We start from the raw sequence: 25,904 nt of genomic DNA, 5'->3' as shown, positions 1-25,904 counted from the left end.
GAATTTAAAAACTCCTCTGGTAAGTACTAATACCTGCTGATAAGTAGTTTGGCATGGTTTGTACCAGCGCAGCGTTACTATTGCATATTTTTAGATTAAAAAGTAGTTCTTGTAAGATAATAATAATTGTAGTAGTCAGACATACGATATCGCGGACTTTTACGTTGATATTAATGTCCTCTATAAGACTATAGTACATCACTTTGCGATAAGTAAGTATAGTCTATAATTTATAAAGCATAAGCAAGAAGGAATATTTTGGTAGATTTTTCACACAATTATTAACACTTAATACGGTTCCCTTTTTTCTCTCATTAAATATAGCCTATATTCAGCAGAAATAGTGTGGATTAAAAAATATGCATTAATACTTCCATCGTGCATCGGCATCGTGGGTATCGCAGACACAATAGATCTTCAATTGTTATGCTGGCAGCCGGCTGCCGCTATTGGAGATTTATAGTTAAAGAAATTAATTAATTATAATAGCAATCAAAATTAAAATTGTCATTCAAAACTTATTTTAAAAAGTTCTAAAAATATTTCTTTCGTAGTCATAACTTTTAAAGCTTTTTTGAAATTAGGATTATAATAATGAAGCACGATAGTCTATATCAAATCAATAAAGCAGCACCCGGCTGTCGCATAACTATTGAAAATCTATTGTGTCTGCGATTCCCACGATCGAGGTAATATTTACGTGGACTCTCCGGGCGAGTCTGTGGCACTGATAATTAAATCTCTCCCCTACCGCACGCACACCCGCGCATCGCGCCTTGACGCCCAATTCGCAACGTGCAGCAGAAATCGTAATATTTTAATTTCGCCATAACATTAAAACCAAACGTCCAATTTTAATCATTCAAAGACCAAATATTATCTACATTAACTGTACTTAGTGATGAAATAATTTATTTTGATAAGGGTCAATAGCATGATTTAAATAAACGCATTTAAATATAGTCCAAAAAAAATCTAGATTTTTTAATAAAAAAATGGTTATTGTGCCTCACTCAACATAGATAGGTATAGTATGTCGCGGACTTTTTTGTAGATAATTAAAAGATCTATAATTACTTAGAACATTTTATGCCTCTATCTTTTATAGTTTAGGCAGCGTACGCAAAATAAGTAACTTTTCTGGTTGATTTTTTAAACCTTGCGTCCGAAAATCCCAAATATCTTACGGAACCTTATATTTTTCCAAAATAAAAATTAGCCTATGTTCAGCAGAAATAATGCAGGATTCCAATGGTAAAAGAATTTTTCAAATCGGTCCAGTAGTTTCGGAGCCTATTCGACTCAAACAAACAAACAAACAAAAAATCAAATCTTTCCTCTTTATAATAGTAGTGTAGATTTGTACCTATGTATTATTTAGTATGTATGTATGTATATTATATATGTATGTATGTTTTTGTAATTTACTTATATATTTTAAAAAGTTTACTCTTAAGTCTTAGCTGTCTATGTAGTCAGTAGTCACCTACCATCTATTACTACTGTTACTTTATAGTTTTACAATAAGGGTTGTCTGGAAGAAATCGCTTGTAGCGATAAGGCCGCCTTTTGTATTTTTTACTCTTATAGTTATTAAGTATTGTATGTCATGTTTGTTTTGGTGCAATAAAGTATTTTCATTAATTCATTCATTCATTATCTATAATGTTAACTAAGAATTAACTGTTAAGATTGTATCAAATTTTAAAATTTATGGTTGTTATTTTAAATTAAAAATACATTAAATTACTTTTGTTTTCGGGTGGTTTTACATACAAAATAGATATTTGGATGATATTGTCAGAAGGGTGTGCCGTGTGAGCTATTCTCTTAAATGACATTTTACATAATGGCAGCGTTAGTTCTGATTTTGGCTACACGCCAATACAGATTTGTATCAAAGAAGGAAATTCATAATCACTTGACGCCACTAGAGTTGGAATCCAATTTTATCGATAATCGATATCTCGTGGACGAAATCACGTTGCCAGATAGTGTTGTGCCGTTGTCGACATAAATCCACCCTTTTACCTCCCACGGCCGCAAACCTGTTCCTGTTTGCTCTACACAATCGTACTGGCCGCTGACAAAATTGTTGGATAGAAAAAAAGAAAAATATTATTTTTATTAAGGTGTTTTATGCCAGCACGTTTTTTTTTAAATTAAACTACTCTCTATGGCAAAGTACACTCTTGATCAGTGTTATGCTAAGTACTCACATACGGTTTTGCTCGATAGTTTTACAGTTTACTCGAAATCGAGCACAAACCACCGTGTGGACCGCTAAACTCACAGCTCGAAGGCTCGCATCGAGCCAATTTGAAGGCTCGAATCGAGCCGGCTTGACAATCTTTTTGACACTAGTTTTTATTATCCGTAACTAATTTCCTTCGAACAGGAGTAAAACTATCGAGCAATGCTGAATCTGTGTACGAAAGCCCGAGCCGTGGTTTTTACTCTACATGATTGCTCGATCGAGCAAAACCGTATGTGAGTACTAAAACACTTAAAAGTCAAAACTAAAAGGACGCTACTTCGTCGTCTTGTCAACATGTGGATTGTAGACATTGTAGATACCTAGACATTATTAAGTATTTGGTATTTTTCAAGTATTTTCTTCTTCTTCCAGTGCCTCTCCAATCACTGAAGGTTGGCAGTCATGCTCCGAAACTTTTCCTTGTCCAAAGCGAGTCTGAAAAGTTCTTTAACAGACTTTATCGCTGTCCATTCTCGGATATTCCTCAGCCAAGATGTTTTGCGTCTTCCTGGTTTTTGTTTCCCGGCAATCTTCCCCATCATTATGGTTTGATGAAGCTTGTACTGTTTGTTCCTGAAGATATGGCCCAGATACGCGACTTTTCTTTGCTTGATGGTACGAACAAGTTCCACCTTTTTACGCATACGTTTGAGTACTTCTGCGTTTGTAACTTTGTCCGTCCATTTTATCCGCAGTATTCGCCGCTAAGTCCACATCTCAAATGCTTCCAAGTATTTTATTAATATTTATTATTCTTTGATTTGGAGCTTCAATCCACTATGTCAGTAAATTAGCCGTACAAAACATTGCATAACTTTGTTTCTAACTTCAAAACACCAAAGAAATCACCAAAAAAGTGTGTTAAAGCCCAAATCGGCTGCACTAACCGTAACAGTTTAGAAAGTGTTAGTGATTTCGAAAGTGATAAGTAATTTGTACCTCCTAATTTGACCACTAAACTAATCACAATGCAACCGACGTACCCTAGGTAGTAATCTAGGACTTTCGATTCTAGTACTTTCAATTATTATTATTGTTGTGACTGTATACTTTCGAGTTTCATTATTCTACAATCTACAGGGTGTGCATTTAAAATTAAAAACATATTTTTTTTTTACTGAAAAAGTTGAAACTTAAAACCTAATTTGTGAACATAGAATTGATCATAATAATTATTTTATTTTCAGTGTTAATTGTGTCTTCAATATAGCGTCGCGTTGTTTGTATGCTTCTCCGAAACGGCTTGACCGATTTCGATGTAGATTTGAGTAGTTATCGGTTCTGAGAATAGGCCAACATTATATATTTTATAATAATTAAATCAGTTGTTACAATAAAATTATAACACAAAATATATAATAATAATTATATGAGGTATATGTATAGTAATAAACTTAATAAATGCAATAAGAGTTATGATCCATAAACCCAACCCGCTATATCAATTTTAATGATAAATAATTTAATTTGAACGATCACCAACATCTATCAACGTCACATTTTAATTACGAGATTAGAACTGGTGACCATAAGCTGACAGACACCTGTCCACTAATCACGGTAAGCCCTTTTGTAAACATTAACATTTAACGGAAACAATATTTTTGCTACTGTCAAACTCAAATTAACTGTAGTGTTAGCACGGCGACCAGCGGAAATGCGAAAGTATGGACAAACTGTGGAAATAAACCTAAGGTGCCGTTCCGATCTTTTTTCGTTCCGAAAAATTCAATTAAAATGCCACTTTATGACACACTATAGTATATGTCATAATGTAGGATATTATTTGAATTTTTAGAACTATAGTCTGTCAAAAAGTGGCTTTTTAATTGAATTATTCGGAACTAAAAAAGATCGGAACGGCACCTTAAGTTTATCTCCACAGTTTGTGACTATAGTCTGTCATAAAGTGGCATTTTAATTGATTTTTTCGGAACGAAAAAAGATCGGAACGGCACCTTAGGTTTATTTCCACAGTTTGTCCATACTTTCGCATTTCCGCTGGTCGCCGTGCTAACACTACTGGTAACTGAAGGTGAAAAAGTGAAGGAAGGTTATTAAATACATAACTAGATGACGCTCGCATCTCCGTTGTGCCAAAACTAGTTTGCCGGTCGGGAACCGTGCATTTTTCCGGGATGAAAAGTATTCTATGTCTAAGTCCTTTCCCAGAGACTTAATGCAACTACACACCCAATTTCAGCAAAATCGGTTTCGCGGTTTGGGCGTGAAGATCTAACAGACAGACACACTTTCGCATTCACATTATTAGTGTGGATCTTGCCAGTTTTCTTAACAGTGTTGCCAGATCAGGGGATTTCTCCCTAGATTTAGCTAGATTTAGGGGGTTTGTGACCAAGATAGGGGCAAAATAGGGTATGGTAGGTAATAGGGTATGAAGTCCTAGCCATAATTGAAACGGCCGTCATAAAAATAACTTGTATATTATAATTATAATTAATATCTAATAGCAATTATTACCTATTATGCTTTCGGTGCTTGAAGATTTATTTCGCAATATCACATTATATTGATAACATAACAATAAATACATCAATAATAATAATTTATGTTACAAGGTCTTTGTAATGCCTTTGGCTCTTTTCCAATAGGAATATTATTATATTCAAAGATTAGAATCAGGCTGTATGTAGGATCGTAAAAAGTACTGTTGCGTAAACCAATGTTATAAAATATAGCCAAAGTCTAAACCCTAAATAGAACAAAAAACTCGTTACAACTCCTATCAATTAATATAAATTACGTTTAATAAAATAAGCAACCAGCAACAACTCTAGCGTAATGGTCGGTTCCATTCCAGTGATCCAATCCAGCGCTGGTTAGGATGGAATAATAACTCGCTATAATGATGAATTGCACTGCAGTCTCTACAATAGAGCCTACTCAAGACCTAACCCAAAGCAAGCCGTATTCCGTAAACTCATGAACCAGTAATAATTTGATTCTACCTATCAAGTGTTGACATCTCATTAAAGGTACCCACTTAGAAAAATTGTTTTAAATGCACTTCTGAATCGAAACGCCTCAAGCGACGAGACGGCACGCTTTCACCATATACTCGATGGCGCCAAAATTCCTACGACATTATTCATTTGTTTATTTTGTGTACACATTCAGTTTTTTATCAGTGTCAATTTGTCACTCAAATGACATACCAATAACAAATAAGAATCGGAAAATAAAATTATTATAGAGCCTTGAAAAGTTGTGTAGTTCCACTTTCAATACAGTTCAATCTTGGTTATTTTGATTTAGAATGATTTTATTTACTTCTACCCCAGTCCCCGACTACTTCTGGATCCACTAAGATCATATTATGATGTGTAAAAAACTTAAAATATAGTATTTTTAATTTTAAAATTTCGATTTTAGACAAAAAAATATTTTTCTAATTGTTTCGAGCTACCGAATTCAAAATGGCGACGCACAATAATCCCAACTAATTTACACGGACTAGCCTAGCTTATATCCCATATCTCTCATCTGGTACGGGTTTACACATGATAATTATCATTTATTAGCGAGGTGCCCCACTGGCGAGTCACGACTCTTAACAGAATTTGTTGTTATTTGCTTCTTTTGTTACACGTGCTCGACACACTTTTGCACGTAACTGTACATGCAAATACATGGTGATTAAAAACAAACTCGTTTTTATTTAAATTTTTCGCGACAACTCCGTTGCGCCAAAATTCGTTTATCGCGCAGGAACCGTACAGTTTCCGGGATATAAAGTATCCTACGTCCTTTCGCGGAACTTAATTAGCATCTCCATACCAAATTTCAGCAAAATCGGTTCAGCGGTTTGGGCGTGAAGAGGTAACAGACAGACAAAAAGACAGTAGACACGCCCTCGCATCAATAATTAATATGTGGAATATTACTCATATTAGTATGGACTATGGGAGTATAGATATTAGTATGGATGTTTTGGATCACGGATTATTTGAAGCTCAGTTGAAAGGAGTTAATCCTACTAATCTTATATCTTTAAACGAGCAATTCTTGTATATATATATATTTATAATTGGAATCTCGGAATCGGCTCCAACGATTTTCATGAAATTTACTATACTTACTTATAGGGGGTTTCGGGGGCGATAAATCGATCTAGCTAGGAATCATTTTTAGAAAATGTCATTTTATTCGTGTTTTATCGAATACCGAGCAAAGCTCGGTCAAATAAAGGCGAAAGTTTGTATGTATAGATGTGTGGAAGTATGGATGTATGTATGGATGTTTGTTACTCTTTCACGCAAAAACTACTGAATGGATTTTAATGAAACCATAGGCTAAGGAAAATATGAAACTTTATAAAAATACATTACCTACATCAGAATAAATAATAATTTAATGTTTTTTTTTCTTTACAGGTAAGTAGCTGCATACTGTTTGACTACTGTCTGTGAGTAAACTGTTCTCGTGGAAATCGTACTTTTTCCCAGGCATTAAAGTATCTTTACCCCAAAGCCTCATCAAAATCGACTTAGTAAGTAGTCGATTTTGTATAAAATTGTGGATAATATAACAAATAGAAAGAACACTTTTGTTCTATCTATATTTTTTTTAATATTATAAAGCGGAAGAGTTTGTTTGTTTGAACGCGCTAATCTCAGGAATTACTGGTCCGATTTGAGAAATTCTTTCAGTGTTAGATAGCTCATTTATCGAAGAAGGCATAGGCTATAGTTTATCACGCTAAGACTAATAGGAGCGAAGAAATAGAGGAAAATGTGGAAAAAACGGGGTAAATTATTTGAAAAGGCTTATTTGAACGTGCTAATCTCAGGAACTGCTGGTCCGATTTAAAAAAATATTTCAGTGTTAGATAACCCATTTATCGAGAAAGGCTATAGGCTATATATTTTTATCACGCTAAGACTAATAGGAGCGAAAAAATATAGGAAAAAGTGGAAAAAACGGGGGAATTTATTTGAAAGGGCTTATCTGACGAACAAAGGAGCAATTTTTCTGTTATTTGGCACAGATAAGAAGTAGACCACGTGAAGGATCATAGGCTATTTTTTTGTGGACTAATTTGTCTGTGAAATACAGTATCTAATTTGAGCGGGCGAAGCCGCGTAGAACGTCTAACTTAATTTATAACATTAATAATATGGATACAACGATCGACTCTACAATTTTAATTATCTTCTTAAAAGTCTTCTCTTTATTCCACAATGCTAAATAATATAGTTATTAGGTAATAAAATTATATAAACGTCGAATTAATGAATAGGGCGTACAAAATTGGTAATTACAATCCTGCCGTTTTACGAGGTCACGCAGCCCCTAAGGCGAAGTACCGGTTAATTACAATTTTAATTTCGCCGTATAAAGGATGAATTAACTGAGGAAGCCTATTTTATTTAAATTGGCGCGCGATTCATAAATAGAACACCTTTCTTTTTTTATTTTATTTACATTTTAATTATTTCGTTACTGTGATCTAATCTTCGATCTAATAATATAATTTGTTATTTTGTTTTATACACAGAAAATGTTCTTGATGACTTAGATTTTGAAGAAAACGACATAAACACGTGCTATTGTGTATCATAGTATGTAATTTGATAGTAAAGTCAGTTTTATTTACTCAAAAAACTAGGTCAGTGAACTTCGTAACCCTTTCTTAGAACTTAGAAGACTGTTTTAGGCCTTACTTCTGTCGACATTGGAGTCATATTCAAATGCCTTGTATGGTTTTATTTTTAACCTACAGTGGTTTAAGGTTGAAGCTTTAGGTAGCATAATATTATGGTTCATCAGTCATCACAATTCACAAGATCTACATGGCCATAATTGTGGATATAATATACTTTCTTCTTACAGTTAAATAAAGTATTATTTAACTGTAAGATATCATTAATGATGTAAACGGGACAGCAGGATAATTTAATTATATAATGACTTGCGAAAACATCCTCACGTATGTGTTGTGAGTTGTGACTTGTGTGACGTGTCACTTAAAAAAATGATACCAAAATTTTTTTTTTTTATTGTTTTTGACACTGACACTGGCGATGTACTTTGCCATATAATACCAACATTTCTCTATAATATAATTTTTGAATCTTTTTTTTATTGGCAAAATATTAGATCAGGCAAACAGGAGTACTTAATTGTAATTTAAAAAGTAGAATGTCATTATCGACAAGCAACATCTCTAGGTCCGTCACGTCGTTTCTTCTTTGAAGCAAACTCGCAACTTTAATTATGTCATTGTAAAGAGAAAAAACACCTTATTACATGAGGATACAGTTTATAATGTATTACCATGAGTCTTTATTTGTAACATTAAAGCTGCATGGCCAGTGATGTAATGTCATTCGAACTTACGAATGCGTTGAACAAAATGATTAAATAAATTTTCTTACTCGCCAAACAAGTTTTTCTCTTGAATGTCGGTAAAAAATGATTCAAGCTTTCTTAGAATCAATAAATTACATCGCTTACTTAAAGCCGACAATATCAAGTACTTTACTGTGATTCTTTTTTTTTTTTTGCAGAAAAAACTAATAAAAGTAACATAACCTGAGGGCTGAGGTTAAAGTATTAAAATCGTGTGGAAATAAATTCTAATACATAATTGCATCTCGATATCTCGTTATCATAGAAGATCACGGGTTATTATTGTTAACTCGTTGACCTGCAGAGAATGCGGTGTCAGGGAAAGTGCTGGACCCGACGTAAAATGAATTTCAATAACGACACCTTTTCTCACGACTTCGGATAAACTATAAAATGGCTGTACATTTTTTTTTAACTTGGTGTACTGATTATTTTTTTCTATGACATTTTATTTTAAATTCCAATAAAGTCATTTTTTAAAATTCATTATTGATTATTATACTATTGTGTAATTTTTACATGAGTGAATAGTGTAGAAATATTTATTTTTTCCAATTTTTAACCGGTAAAACTTTTACAAGCGCACGCGCAGCTTTTCGACGCTGTGAACGTAGTTCGAACGTTCACCGCTAGATGGCGCTTTGTAACGCTGCGATAGTCAATCGTATTTTTAGCTTCATTTTGATAGTCGCGGTAGCGCAGCGGATACAATGACTAGCCTACTCATAAGATCAGCAGGTTCAATTCCTGGTAATATTATAGCACATTATAGTTTGTTGTAGTATTTCATTATTCCCATTATATTCTGGTGTCGATGACCGGTGTTTCGATGCCTTGCAAACGTGGGATAGATGACTGGTTGCAGCAACAAGTGGTCTGCCTCTCATGGTGTCTGCTTCTGTTAAGCTCTCCGACATTTTTCCAATCACCAAGTAACTTGGTTGAACAGCTATCCGTAACATTTTAACGTAAGTAAATAATATTAATAAGCTTCGAAATTGATATTAATTTGAATTTCGGTCGGTTCTTAAATGCATAATCTTTGATTTTAAATTAGAAAATAAATTAACTATAATAAAACCGATACCGATTCTAAATTTCTTAATAAAGTTGTAGAGACCATGATTTGAGGTAACTTTTTATAGGGAGAGGAATCGAAGGACTTTAGAATGTCACACCACATCAGTCTGGCCCCATGCTAAGTACCTGAAGGACTTGTGTTACAGGTACCAGACAACGGAAATATATTTAATACTTTTATACTATAGATATATTTAAGATTTTTATTATATCATACACATATTTAATACACATCCAGACCCGGGAACATTGAAAACTTTTTGTTCCGTCGGCGGGATTCGAACCCGCGACCCCCGGCTTGAGCTGCCACACACTCAACCAATTGAGCCACAGAGGTCGTCTAAGTATAATTATCTGTATTATAATTACCTGAACATTTTTTTTACCTAATGTTGACAGATACCGTAAGAATATTATAATTATTACTAGAAGTCCCGCGCGGCTTCGCCCGCGTAAATTAGAAATTTTACAGAATCCGTAGGTACATTTTCCCATAAAAAATATTTCCCCCGTTTTTCCCACATTTTCCTGAGTTTCTTCTGTCGTATTAGTCTTAGAGTAATAATATAATATAACCTTCTCGATAAATGATGAGTCTTACTCGATAAATGATCTATCTAACACTGAGATAAGTTTTTAAATCGGACCTGTAGTTTCTGAGATTGACGCGTTCAAGCAAACATACTCTTCAGGTTTATAATATTAGGTAGATATAGATTTTTTTTAATTATCGCTTGACAAACTCGAGTCTCGATCTAAAAGACTATGAAATGGTATAATATGGTAGTGATGATGATGATGATGATGATGAAGAATGTAATTTGCATAGTAGCATATGCTTTCTGTTCTTAAAACAACGCCGAAACTCCCAAACTTGTATCTATAAAGAATCAGGAATTCTCTCAGCACCTTCCGAACCACGGTATACCAGGTATATCTCGGTGCAAAATCTTACTTGTTGGTAGCATATGCTTAGAATACTTCTCACGAAACCGAAGTCACCATATGTTTCCCTATAAGTTTTGAGGAGTTCCCTCGATTACTTATGGATCCTTCATCAGATCACCACTTTTCTGAATATAATACCAAATTGGGATGATACCCTATATACCAAAAGAAAAATTTTGAAAATCGGTTAACAAACGGCGGAGTAATCGTTGAATATAAGAAAACGAACATAACACCTCCCCCATTTTGAAAGTCGGTTAAAATTGTAGCCTATGTGTTATTTATTTAATATTTTAATCAGCACATGAATTGAATAACAAAATTTTTTTCAAATTAATCGTAGCACCATCTGTCAGGACAAACTAAAATTGAAATAGAATAATATTGAATGCGATGATAGCGCCGTCCGCCGGATCTAATGTAAAACATTCCAAAATCAACAACTCCTTATAAATAAGAAATTAATTGAAAAAATATTTTCCAGTAGACCAAACTGTAAATCTAAACCATTCTCGAATCTCCACGAACACACACAAAAAATTTCATCAAAATTGGTCCAGTCGTTTAGGAGGAGTTCAGTCACATACACACGCACACAAGAAATATATATATTAAGATTACATAACGATTAACAAGTTCCATATGTGTTTATTAAGGCATTAAGGTGGCCATAATTGAAAGAAGCGCCAATTTTAACCAAAAAGGTGTTTCGGAGAAATACTGTACGTACAAATTACTGATTGTCGACTTTGATGTGCTCTTATGAAATATTTTGCATGCCATTTTGAAATTTTATGGCTCTGAATATTATTAATTTTGTTAATTGAGTTGCTTTAAAACAGACAGTAGCTAGAAGTTATGTATAGTATTTTTTAGTATTACCATATTGCACTGCCATAAATTATTAAATAATCGGCCAAGTGCAAGTCGGACTCGCGCACGAAGGGTTCCGTACCGGTATCGGTATAGAGCGAAAGTAGACAAAAATTGTGTTTTTTGTATGGAAGCCTTCAAATATTTATTTTATTTTAATTTTATTATTAATTATGAAAATGCTAACATGACTAAGGATTAAGTGAAAATTTCAAGTGCGTAGCTGTTACGTTTTAAATTTTTCATCTAGCCTATGCGTGTGGGGTATCTATGGATAGGTCTTCAAAAATGAGGTTTCTGAGGTTTCTAATATCATTTTTTTCTAACCTGAATAGTTTGCGAGAGAGACTCTTCCAAAATGGTAAAATGAGTGCCCCCCCCTCTAACTTCTAAAGTCATGCATACATAGCCATGATAAGTCTAAAAAAATATAATATGATGTACATTACTACAAAAACTACCAAAGAAAATTGGTTCGAACGCGATCTAGTTAGTAGTTTTTTATACGTCATAAATGGTAAACCTTAATTTAACTTTCATTAAATTAACCGAACTATAAAAATAAATCAACACCTTTTAATTTCATAGAAATAAACCTTATTCCTGCTGCGGAACCCTTCATGGGCGAGTCCAATTCGCACTTGGTTTTTTAATACTAGGTTTCTCAAACGACAAAAGGTTGTATTGTACTGAAATAAAGTGTTTATTAATTTCTATGAACATTTCCAAGTTTAAACACAACACCAGTTACAACTAAGTGGCTAACAACGAAATAAAAGTAATTACTTAATTACAAAGTCAGTTAATCGCTTTACTGGTACTTTAACTCGCAGTTAAATTTCGTTTGACGTTTGTAATTTTGTAATTAGTTTAGAGTTACCGTTTTGATGTTAATTTGAATTTGACAAGTGTTATTAAATTAGGATTTGGAACGTAACTCCAAATATTTATATTGCCCATATTAAGTACATAGTAAGTACTGAACTACCACCTCCTTTTAATTTAACGTTTTTCACGAATTGTAATGCACAGTCAGAGATTTTTTTAGTTTGACCATAATCATGGGCATATTATATTTTGTTTCCAACGCTCCATTTTGCGCAGAGCAGGTATTACACGTTTTTATTTCCCATTTGCCAGGAAAATTTGATGTATATTTCTGACTTGACTTCCACCTACCCTGCCCCTACCTGGGTACGCCCATGACCATTCCTACACTTAATTATAATGAACACTTACTAAAAAGTATTGATAATATTAAAGCAAAGTTTGTGAGTGTGTTTGATACTCCGTCATACAAAAACTACTGAAACGGATTTTAATAAATTTTGGCATACGTTATTTGTTTAGGCTTTGAATTATATTGCACAGGCTAACTTTTATCGCTAGACCATAGCTAGACAGCGTTCCTATAATAAAATAGGAATAACCCACCCTAATTTAGTTAAGGTTAATTTCACCCAAAAGTTCGCCATATTGCTAGGAGAAATGAATTTCAGTACCTCAGTTTAAGCCTTCAGCCATTTAATCTAATTAAATAAGGCTTTTAAGGCCTCGTCGAGTATTTAATAACTCGTAAGCACGTCGTTAAAGCAAATTACAAAATCTGCTAAGATTTACCCAAGTCTTAATTGACGGTCCAGTTTTGCAAATATAATACTTAATCTTCAAAAGCCTTTACATTCGTTCAGTTTGGATTCAGTTGGTCTGATGTATGATTTGTTATTTTATTAAAAAGCTTGTAAATAAATAAATCAATTCATCTTCTAGAGCAGGGGTCACCAATTAGTTTCGCTCGGAGTTCGTTTTAAGAAATAAATTGACCTTCGCGGTCCGCATATTAAAAAAATTAAACAAATGTAATTATGGAAATTACAAAGATATTTGACTATTTGTATCAATGAGAAAAGTGTCAATTTTTGTTACTACATGTTCATCAGTATGTCGAGAGTCGAGACCGAAATTAATCTCTAACGAATATCTTCGAACATGCTTGGTCCGCACACAATGGGTCGGCGCGGCGGTCCGCCATTCGGTGACGACTGTTCTAGAGTCAGCTAGACTTTTGTCATTTAATAACAGCAGCAGACAGCTGGAAGTTGTCTCGTATGTGACCCATAGCCCATAGGTAAGATTAAGAACTACCAGCAACCAGTGGCGTAAATATAACATTCGGGACCCGTGGCAAATTAGTGGGGCCCTGTCAGTAAAATTGTCATATTAATAATAAAACAATGTATAAAAAAATTCTGACTTCACGGCTTCTTGGGCCGGGGCCCTTTTTGGGTAGGGGGCCTGTGGCATTTTGCCAGCCCTGCCACCCTATAGTTGCCACTGCCAGCAACTGAGTTTCGGTCGTTGTTACTTTAGGAGTTTCCTGTTCTGAAGGTCTACCCGACCTTAAGTATTAGACTTTTATGTGGTCTGTCAGTGGTAAGCAACTGTCATATTATTAGTGTCCGGCAGTGGGAGACGAGATAAAGAAGAAAATTAAATAAATAAAACTTGAGAGGTGTCAAGGGACACCCGAACGGAACGAAGTTATTTCTTACGTTCAAAAAACCTGTAAGTACTTATACTAAAAAAAAATATTTAAAAAACGTCATCTACCGACGCTCAGGAATACTAACAACGCCTCACTGTTTATTGTCAAAAAACGCCATCCAGTTGATGCACAGGAATACTATCGACTCCCTCTGCCCCTACCCTGCAGGTACTAATAAAAAAGTGTCGTTACAACTTTTTCAGTCTAGCTCAAGGCGCAACGCGCGATAAGGAACTACGTTCCAAAAGTTGAGCTTTATACCTTATCGACGGTTAGTTAGTTAGTTAGTGAGTTAGACTGTATATCTCGTAAGTGTAAAGTGATAAGTCCTATAACCATCCTGCATAGGAGTTACATGTGCGTTCCCTTTCTACAGAGCTATGAAAGCGTAATAACTAATAAGGTTGTAACCTGAGATGTAATGATACCGTTTATGTCTATCTGTCTGTCTGTATGTCACATTCGCGATCACGAGCTCGCACGACGTATTAGAAAGTGTATGTCACGTTAGCATTGTTTCCGATTGATATAAACGTTATTGATAAGTACGTCACGATATTGTACTATCAGAGAAGTTTATTCATAGGACCTACGTAATTTGGTCGCGTTATGGCAAACGGCAAACCCATCCGGACTGATCTCGAGTCGCGACCATCTCGAGATGTCTCGAGTCTCGACCATAGAATTGACATAATCCGACCAAATGTCGTAGGTCTGTCATCTAATTATGAATCAATTTCTTTGATTGTGCAATAGGGTGTTTTGGCGCGTGGTCGAGTTGACGAGATCTTGTAAGTTGTAAACTAATGTACCTAAAGTGTCATCAATTTAAAACTCTCTCATTTTTGATACGGATTCCCGGGCGATAAACGTTTTTTGGCACAAAGGAGTTGCTGGAACCGTACATTTTTCATGTCACTTTCCGGGATTCCAAGTATCTCCATGATAAATTTCAGAAAAATCGGTTCAGCAGTTTGGGCGTGAGGAGGTTGTTACCTCTGCCTGTTGACAGACAGACAGACAGAAAAACACAGAGACATACACTTTCGCATCTCGAGCTATCAAACGAAACCGAAATTGATTTACTTACAGGCCCGATCTACGTTTTAAAAAGGGGGGAGCAAAATCCCAATTTGCCGCCCTCCAAGCAAAAATAGGTAATCATTTTCATGGTCACATAGATTTTAACCGCAGAACGAGTTCTACGGAACTTTGTTTAATTGAAGTGGCGGCGATGAGAAGTCAGGCCGAGGTCCCTGGTGACAAAGGACGCCTCCAAGTCTTTTAACAACAGATATAATTCTGCGAAACAACGTTGACGGGGTAGCGCGGTGGGCCACCGCACCGCGTTGTCAACGTGACGATAAGTGCCGACTGGACGTCAAAAAAGAGAGTTCTGCTGGCATGTATCACATCACGTCTCTGATTACCAAGCATTGTTACTGATAGAGACATCTCGCTTGCTCAGGCCTTTGTTTCTCTATTCCGGATAAATAACGTTGTGTACAGTGAAAAGTGATATAAAAAACTTCTCTTATCACAGACTCTACCCAATTAGTGAACAAACAAAGATCTGTGACAGACAACAATATCGATGTCAAAACGATTCGATTATTTTTCCTATTCGAATAGAAAATATTCTGATGAAACAATTATGTTTAGTTCAATATTACAAAGTAAATAAGTATTATATTTACTCACAATTTACTCACATAAAATAGGATTTGTTTTTGGACAAGGGACATAATAATTTTGCCTTTAAATTAAAGATAATAATTATTAAGGTTAAAGATACAGTATGTTGAGAGAAAAAGAATTCATTATTCATTCTTATCCTGTCTTAAAATATATGCATTAACTCATAAGGACTCAGATTTCCTGAGCCATACGTATATTATTATATGGAGTATGGCTCAGGAAATCTGTGTTTTTTTTGGCTCTTCATTATTTAGGTAAGCTATAATTTTAGGTAAGCTACAAAACACATTTCATTTAAAGGGAAACGTAGGGTTCCTTTGGGATATTATAGCCGCAGAATCTATTACATTGTTAATACATTATTTTGGTAAATTATCATTTTTAATACCTTATTACTTACTCTACATTAGACATGAGTATCTTATGAATATAGTATTGTTACGATACCAGAGAAATGCAGATTTAGTTCAAATGATCTACTTAATACTAGAACAAAGGCATATCAATCAAACTATATTGGACGCCACCGGGGCGATATCGTTAATCGTAATGATAAATCGATTCGAAATCGAACGGTAATCGACAAATTGCTGATGTTTGCTTACCATTGTTGTCGATTATGAAACTGAGTTGATTGAATCGAATAGTCAGTCTAATGAGCGCAGTCTACCGCAATACGAATTTCGAAATTCGAATTACTTTTTTTTGATCTGTAAGTACGTGAATTTTTGCCAGTGTCATCTGTCAAGTAGGTATTAAATGTTTTTGCCAATGCATGCCAGGCAATAGGATTTTTTTTTTTTATGAAAGAAGGGGTAAACGAGCAAACGGGTCACCTGATGGAAAGCTACTTCCGTCGCCCATGGACACTCGCAGCATCAGAAGAGCTGCAGGTGCGTTGCCGGCCTTTTAAGAGGGAATAGGGTCATGGGCGTACCGAGGGGGGGGGCAGGGGGGGGGGGGGGGGCGGCCGCCCCCCCTGGATCATGTTAACGTCCGTACTAAGTATATTATCTAGTACTTTTATCCAATCTTTTATCTATAAAATATTTTATTCTTTATAAACGCCTAGCTTATGATAAATCTGATTTGCCCCCGCTGGTCCAGAAACTGGGTAATTTGCCCCCTCCTGGCACCAGAACCTGGGTAATTTGCCCCCCCCTGGCCCAGAACCTGAGTACGCCCATGAATAGGGTAATAGGGCAGGGTAGGGATGGGAATAGGGGAGGATAGGGAAGGGAATTGGGCCTCCGGTAAACTCACTCACTCGGCGAAACACAGCGCAAGTGCTGTTTCACGCCGGTTTTCTGTGAGAACGTGGTATTTCTCCGGTCGAGCCGGCCCATTCGTGCCGAAGCATGGCTCTCCCACGTATTACATGAATATTAAAAAAACGTTTAACATAATCATCAAGGAATTTGGAGTCAAACTACTTATTTAACAAAGTTATAACCTTGATATAATAATATTATTATAATTTAAAACTATGATAAGGCATAGCCTAGCCCATCATTACCTGTATGTCAACACATCGTTTATAAAATTAGTACAGCATGCACTCAATAATATAATTATTTGCTACGGAAGCACATATTATGACATACCACAAAATCTTCTTTGTAGTCGGGTAAAAATACCATTTAACCCCTACACGGGGACAATTAACCGTGCTAAACTGAACAGACCCAGGATCACCCTCAGCATCAATCAATCACATTGAACCCTGATAATCCTTTCGGTGGCCCTCAATTAGGTTTACTCGTTAGGGTTCGGGATATACCTACATTATGTGTACCTACATAAATGAAATGATAATGATCCGATTTTCGAACCATGAATAGTCGCAAAACTTCTGTTGGCCAAGCCATGGTCAATTTAAAAAAATATATTTTTGAAATTTAAATACTTATTATGTACATTTTTTTGAACTTCCTCATTTTGTAGGTTAAAAATATAGTATTTGTATGAAGTTTTGAAATTCGCCTTCAAGGCTCGAGCATAGTTAACAGCAGAAGTTGTTTCTGATTTTCGAAATATATCATAGAATAGGATTGCCTGCTTTTGCTGTTTCACTTTCACCTCTGTCAGCACTCTCGGAGTCCAACCAATAATTTTTTCTCTATTCGATTGTCATAAAACTCAGCTCCAAGTCAAAAAATTAAAAAATAAATGTTCTAAATTCAATTTTTTACCATTCACTGCCAGTACTCTCGTGATACATGAATATTGAGTATAAGACAGCCATCATCGCAATCAGACATGAACTTTCACTTCCGTTTCACTTCCAATTCACTTCCAATCCTTATCTTTGTCTGCATCATCCCTCCTATATGATATGAACTCATGTATGAGACGCGATATACACTTATGGACGGATTTCTGAGTCTTTTAGACAGGAGGTTGTCTATGCATAATATGATTGGCTACTCGTAGATTCAAAAGGAAATCAACAAAGTAACTGAAAATATTGAAAAGAGATCTCTGAGTTAATTGAGAGGAGAGAGCTGCTCTCATAGAACTTAGAAACTTACTGCCGCACTCAGAGTGGATTATTTACTTAAATGCAATTAATTCAAAATTTTGACTTAAGCCTCTAAACTGTAAACCTCTTCATTAAATTGAAGGTTAATCATAATTAAATGTCTCTGAGTACGGCGGTTAGTATCGGAAGTTTTAGGGGTATTTACATTTTAAATTGTTATGAGCAACCATATGTTATGACTTATGACTTACTAGCGGCCCGCCCCGGCTTCGCACGGGTGGACATTGATTTTTAAATATATATTTTTTTCAATCTTTATTTCTTACTCAATCTTTATGTTAAGCAAAACATAAAAATGATTTAAGTACACTAAACGAAATTAATTAATGAAGCACTATAATATTATCCCATCAATGAAGCGGCACCCGGCAGTCGCATAACTATTATATTATAAATCTATTATGTCTGCGATTCCCATGATCGAGGTAATAATAATTAATATTTACGTGGACTCTCCGGGTGAGCACACCCGCGCGGCGCGCCTTGTCGACGCCCAATTCTCTACGTGCAGCAGAAATCGTAATATTTTATTTTCGCCATAACATTAAAACCAAATGTCCAATTTTAATCATTCAAAGACCAAATAATATCTACATTAACTGTACTTAGTAATGAAATAATTTATTTTGATAAGAATTAATGCTATGAGTAAAATAAAGGCATTTAAATGTAGTCCAAAAACATTTCAAGATTTTTCAATAAAAAAATGGTTATTGTGCCTCACTCAACATAGATAGGTATAGTGTGTTGCGGACTTTTTTGTAGATATTTAAAAGATCTACAATTACTTAGAACATTTTATGGTTCTATCTTTTATAGTTTAGGCAGCGTACGCAAAAAAAGTAACATTTCTGGTTGATTTTTACACCTTGCCTCCGAAAATCCCAAATATCTTACGGTACCCTATTTTTTTTTTCAAAATAAAATTTAGCCTATGTTCAGCAGAATTAATGTAGGATCCCAATGGTAAAAGAATCTTTCAAATCGGTCCAGTAGTTTCGGAGCCTATTCAAGACAAACAAACAATCAAATCTTTCCTCTTTATAATAGTAGTGTAGATGACTGATGAGTGGCTTTTTTCGGCTGAAAAATGCTACTTTGATGACATCGACAGGAGCACCCTACGGAGCACCTGAAATAGCTATCTATGAAATTATGGCAGTGCAGTTCTTTCTGATTTTAGCCACATGCCAAAAAAGCCTTGTTCGTACTTTGTTCAGTGTGCTCTTGCCAATTATATTGGTATTTGAAAGTCTAAAAAAATCTGAAAATCATTAGAATTCAAAATTGGAAAAAAAAATTCTAACGTGTTTATTGCGCTTACCAACTAAACGTGCATAAAATATTCCATGGCGAAATACCCGATAATAAGTTAAGGAATTAATTTGATCCGTGAATAAATTAGCGATTAAACTAATAAGCGCTAAATACCAGCCATTGGAAATCATACGTCTCTGCCTAATAGACTTAATAGTTTATTTTCAAGCTTCATTATTACTTAACTATGTAGTAAGTGCTCAGTTAACGGTAAGGGGCTATGCACACTAGTGTTCAAAGTATCTACAAACCAAATGAGTATGTTTTAAAATGTATGGAGTCTGGTCCAAATTTCCACCACTAACGAGACCTATATATAGTAAAATTGTCTACTAAATACTGAATCATTATAACCAGGCCTGAATACCCTGTCAGTGAAATGTAATGGCTGAATGAAAAAGTTTTCTACCGTTTTATTCCATAAAATAGTGTTAATAAGTCAATATGGGTCTCGTTAGTGGTGGAAATTTGGACCACTTTACTTCAATCTCCTTTCAGCAAAATTGACTCAGCGGTTTGGCCGTGAAGAGGTAACAGACAGACAGACAGACAGCCCGGTCGGACGGACGGATGGACAGACAGACAGAGACACTTTCGCATTTATAATATTAAGTATGGATAATATTAGTATGGAAGTATGGATAGTACAATCGAGGCAAAGTATTGAGCGGGCTTGGAAATTGGAAGATGTGACAGAGTTACTTTACTGTTCTATTTATACTAGGCAGCAAACTGCATGGGAAATGTAAATTATGCGCTTGCACAACGCTGGCGCCACATAATTGTATTAATAAAGTGTGCTAGAGACCTTTCATAGATTTTCCTCTTCACCTTTATGCTGACGGCATAAGGATCATTAATAGACACTCCGAGGTAAAATAATGTTGAGCTGTAACGCTAAGAATACTGTGAGCTATCGACTATGTTGTAGTTCAGAGTTATTTTAATTTTTAACTAACTTAACTTAAACCTGACGAGACCAAAATATGCTAACGACATAAAGATGCATATATATAGTAAGTTTAGACTATAGTTATCCAAGTACCAGTCTGGGAACTGAATACCAATTTGCCGATTTTGCTAAAATGTTCCTATCGCACTTCTATGTGTTATCGGCAGCTTTTTTAGCTGTGAATGGCAAAACTCGAATTTCTACCCATTCAGTGATTTGGCATTATATTTTTTATTTTTCACCTTTTTTATTTATTAGTATACTATTCTAGTAGTTATATTACATCGTAATTCTTAAGCTAAACTAGCGTCGAATATTTCAGTAATTGACCGCCGCGACTCTCCTTCTCCTCCTCCTCTCGCGTCGTGTTTACACTCTACATGTCGCTAGCACCGCAATTAACAATATACAGGTTGTTACTAAACACAATATTATTATGTTACGTAATGTACGCGATTACGCGATTTAGAATCACCATACACGGTTATTACTTTTTTAATGGGCAAAAAACACAAGGAATCCAGCCTACGTCAAGCCATGTCTTCCGGTCGCGTCATCTGGCAACACAGGAACGCAGCAACACCGGAACTTCCTTCACTTCTTCTTCATAACCCATCCCTGCAGGGATGCAACAACTAACTATTCTTTTAAAAACGTAATAATTTTATTCATTTTAATGGGCATTGTCCAAAAAAAATCACATGTACTTTTTATATTTTTTTTCGTTAAAATAGAGTATTTTAAGAATATAAATTAAATAATTTTGAAATTCATTGGCTAGTTTTTTCTCAATAAATTTTTTTAAGTTTCGCTCTGACGTCATCATCGGCCGCCAATCGACCTCTGCATATGTTTTAAATTTCCTTTCAATCTTATTTATAATGGCTGGTTCGTCAAATGCAAGTTCTCATTATGTGAAAGCTGATACGAGAAGCTTACCAAAAGTTGGAAACGTAACGTTGGTCGCATTTATTGCTAATTTAACGCCATTGAAGGTCAAAGGTTAAACGTATTTGTTCAAAAATATATGTAACTAATGGGTATTTTTTTCGTTTATGTACAGAAAAACGATCCCTGACCTGTCGAAATGTTTTTGTAATGAGCAAAATTAAAAAAAAATGGACAATACCCATTCTACATCTAACTTCTAATACAGTCCACAAGTTTGAAGTGATTAACACAAACACGTAATGACCGAGAAAATTAAAAATATGTGTATTGTTTATTTACATAAGTATTTAATTATAATAATTTACAATACAAACTGTAATTACGATTGATTACTATAATTATTAGCTTTAATTATTGTATTTTTTAATTCCAATTTCCAATAAGAAATATTATGGCTCACGGTCACCAGTCACGTTATCACGTTTTCACGTGTTAGCTTATAATAAATTAAAAAAAAATAGCAATCTGCGGGGCTAAAATGGTCGCTTTGAAGAATCATGATATGAATCATAATATGATTCATTTTTCTAAAATCGCAAAATGCAGCTCTGCTTGCAATTCATTTCTGTATTTTTGTACTGATTTGACATTTGTCAGTTTGACAGTTTTGACAATTCATTTGCTGAATTGATTGACAGGAATTGCTAAATGTGACCATTTTAGCCCCGCAGGTTTTAAGAACACTTCGTATGAGCTGGATGTCTGCATTCTAAACACATATTTTCATTAAGAATTGTAACTACTGATCTACCTCGTCATAAAAATACCTTAAAGTGATTATTTACATAGTAAGTACAGACTACAGATTAACTAGTTAATATTAATAAACAGTAGCAACAAATAAAAATTCCTTATAAAATTTGCTTATCATGTTAGGAGCACTAGGGAGTAATGAACAGCTGTATTTTAAATATTTTTCATTGTCAGGTTTTATTACGGAAAACGTGGCTTCACATTTTTTAAAATTAAAAAATCCAACTCGCTTTTTATGTGCGCGACGTAAAAACACGTAGTTTTTCTCGTAAAAAATTAATGAGGTCATCTTGTGGAGAGGCTTACGGGGTGACGGCCTCGTAAACGAGCGGCGGCAAATCCGTCACGGGCAGCCCGGGATAATCTCTCGAGTGTCATCGTTTATCGCTAATCGGGAGATTTCGGAGATCTTCGGCCGCTCGCGAGTCACGTGACATGATATGCCGTGTGACGTGTCGGACGCGACACCCTGTATTTAGGTGGTACGCTTGAGTCTTTAAAAATAGTAGGCATGTTTAATTTTATGATAAAAAATTTAAGTGCTAAATCAGGGGTTTCCAAAGTATGCGCCGCGGCGCCCCTGCCCTGGTGTGACAAAATAGTGTAACTTCAACGTGTAACTGCGCCGCAGGCTGAAAAAGATTGGGATCCCCTGTGTTAAATCATATCTCAGGAGTCAGGAGTCAGGAGTCAGGACTCAGGAGGACAAAGAAAATCTATTTCAAAATATAGTTTTTTAAAACGAGCTTTAGCTCTTAAACGAATTTTAAATTACAAAATTGTGTGCTACAGCTTGTCCTCGAAAAAAAAACACCGCGTATCTTTCCATATTTAAAAATGGCGCGCGATTTAATGGCCGTTTTATCTCGAGCATTAGTTTCTACTTGCATTTATCGGCGTAATTAGTTGTCCGATCTACGGCCGATCATGATTAATGGCGTTTTAAGGTTATTACCTCCCTCTAGGGGGAGTAGGGGGGGAATGGAAGGGGGGATAAAGGGGATAGTCGTTTCGCTAACGCGGTTGACGTACCGTACAAAGCTGATAAGGTTTGACTGTAACGTGATTTGCTTGGCTTCGTCTCAGGATCCCATTAGTATCGAGTAATGAAATTATAAGAATAAATGTTGCTACGTGGAAAAATGATATTAAAGTTTCATGGATAATAATATAAGTAGTAGGCCATATTACTGCAATGTTTCCACGATGGAAGCAGCATCATCATAAATATACAATATACAGTGTGTAACAAAACTAAATGATAATACTTTAGGGTGTGTACGTGTTTAAAAAAAAATCACTTTTGTATGGGGAAACTCGTGATGCTGCGGTGCTTGCCCATACAAAAGTGAAAAAAAATTTGGTCTTTCAGCGCTGCTACTTTCACAGTGAACTCTTTACAAGGAACACGTACACACCCTAAAGTATTATCACTTAGTTTTGTTACACCCTGTACGGGCTGTACAGTAAACAAGAATAATATTGATAATATTTATTTATTATTTTATAGTGTTGTCGTGTATTTGACAAAATATGTATTCGTGACATATAAATTACGGAGACTTTAACTAATTTTGAGGACCTATACGAGGGATACTGGTTAGCCGTGGCGTAAATTATTGTTTATAACCTTCTGTAACTCCAGTGTTCGGGTTAATATTTATTGGTTATGAATATTTATTGTCTGACAGTGTTATACTTTGCTAATTTGAAAACAAATATGAATTTTAATAACTCGGTTTTCTCAAAAAATATGATTTACTAGCTGTGCCCCGCGGTGTTACCCGCGATTTAAGTGATATATCATAAAAGACTATGAAAATTACCAATAATAGGGTCAAAACGGGACAACACATGGTTCTATGACGGTTTATGGTAGTGATGATGATTAGGATGAAGGTAATTTGCATAGTAGCATATCCGGTCACCGCTTTTATGAATATGGTACCAAATTGGAATGATAACCTATACACCAAAAGAAAAAAAATAAAAATCGGTTCACAAACGGCGGAGTAATCGTTGAAGATAAAAAAACGAACATAACACCTCCTCCATTTCGAAAGTCGGTTAAAATTGTAGCCTATGTGTTATTCTGATGTATAAGCTATATTATTGTAAAGTTTCATTAAAATCCGTTGAGTAGTTTTTGCGTGAAAGAGTAAGAAACATCCATACATCCACACATCCATACATCCAAACAAACTTTCGCCTTTGTTATATTATTTGTAGGATTAGTAGGATGGTCAACATTAACTAGAAATAGAGCATCTGTATTTAGCGAATATTCCTAAAATTCCTACGGTACCTATTTCACTTGTTTTAGAAATTCAAAGTCATGTGGGTAGTTTTAAAAATCGTAGATACTTTGTTTTTAATCTCTATCAAAACCTCAGTTTTTAAAAAGGGAAGAAGAATAGGGGTCCCCGCAGACTTACAATTTAAAGTTGGCCGACTATCGTACAAACCACAGAAATTGATCAAGATAGAAGCGCCATACGCTCGTGGTTTGTACGATAGTCGGCCAACTTTAAATTGTAAGTCTGCGGTGACACTAAAACTGCTACTTGCTACCGTCAGTTCAGTTTTTTTGCTAATCTCGGTAAATAGTCTTTCGACTTATTTTTAGGGTTCCGTACCTCAAAAGGAAAAAACGGAACCCTTATAGGATCACTTTGTTGTCCGTCTGTCCGTCCGTCCGTCTGTCAAGACCCTTTTTCTCAGGAACGCGTGGAGGTATGAAGCTGAAATTTATATCAATTACTCAGATCTACTGTCCCTTGAAGCTGTGAAAAAATCAAACTTCTAAGCCAACGCAATCAAAAGATACAGCCGTTTATGCCGCAAATTTTCGACACTTGCAAGGGAATCAAAACCTACAGGGTGCTTCCCGTGAACTCAGAATCTTGAAATTTGGTACGAAGCAACGTCTTATAGCATAGATAAAGGAAAAATTACGAAAACCATAAATTTTTAGTTACATCACATAATATATATTTTTTTAATAATTTTAAACTTACTACCCATTTCCTCATAAACGCGTAGAGGTATTAAATTGAAATTCATACCAAATACTCAGGTCTATAATACCTTTAAGCTGTAACAAAATCAAACTTCTATGTCAACGCAATCAAAAGAAACAGCAATTTAAGCTGCATATTTTGAAACTCGCAAGTACTCGCAAGGGAATCAAAACCTAAAGGGTACTTCCAGTCGACCTAGAATCTTGAAATTTGGCATGAAGCAACGTTTTATAGCACACATAAAGGAAAAATTCCGAAAACCTTAAATTTTTAGTTACATTACAAAATATATATTTTTTAATAAATATAAACTTATTACTTTTTTCCTCATGAACGCGTAGAGCTATCAAGTTGAAATTCATATCAAATACTTAGATCTAATTGCCTTTAACCCGTGAAAAAAAAAAAATTCTATAAAAATACCATAGTTATGACTCGATTGTCGTAATGAACGAACTTTGTAAACCTTGCAGGTTTGTACGGAACCCTCGGTGCGCGAGTCCGACTCGCACTTGGCCGGTTTTTTTTTTAATCTTCTAAATCAACGTTTCTCAACATGTAGTCCGCGGGCCCCTGGGGGTCCGCGAGTATATGTA

General features: G+C 35.2%; 1 protein-coding gene and 1 long non-coding RNA gene across 7 annotated transcripts in view; one reads left to right on the top strand and one right to left on the bottom strand.

The window, feature by feature from the left end:
• Positions 1-25,904, top strand: part of LOC121732253 (caskin-2) — a 262,402-nt gene that overhangs the window by 227,154 nt on the left and 9,344 nt on the right. Inside the window, exons 1-2 of one of the 6 annotated variants that reach the window (XM_042122077.1) lie at positions 17,387-17,392; positions 19,892-19,894. The exons of the other annotated variants lie outside the window; for them this stretch is intronic. The gene's annotated coding sequence lies outside the window, so the exon portion shown is untranslated. Of the gene's footprint in view, positions 1-17,386; positions 17,393-19,891; positions 19,895-25,904 lie in introns of those variants that run through there. 6 annotated transcript variants of the gene reach the window in all.
• Positions 882-25,904, bottom strand: LOC121732254. Its single transcript, XR_006036341.1, has 4 exons — positions 25,855-25,904; positions 20,678-20,681; positions 7,927-7,936; positions 882-894 (listed from the first exon to the last, which is right to left on the bottom strand). It is a non-coding gene; the product is annotated as an uncharacterized LOC121732254 (long non-coding RNA).

Source organism: Aricia agestis, chromosome 12, assembly GCF_905147365.1.
Source record: "Aricia agestis chromosome 12, ilAriAges1.1, whole genome shotgun sequence".
In the NCBI taxonomy this organism is placed as follows: domain Eukaryota; kingdom Metazoa; phylum Arthropoda; class Insecta; order Lepidoptera; family Lycaenidae; genus Aricia; species Aricia agestis.
This window is presented reverse-complemented; position numbering and strand designations above follow the sequence as displayed.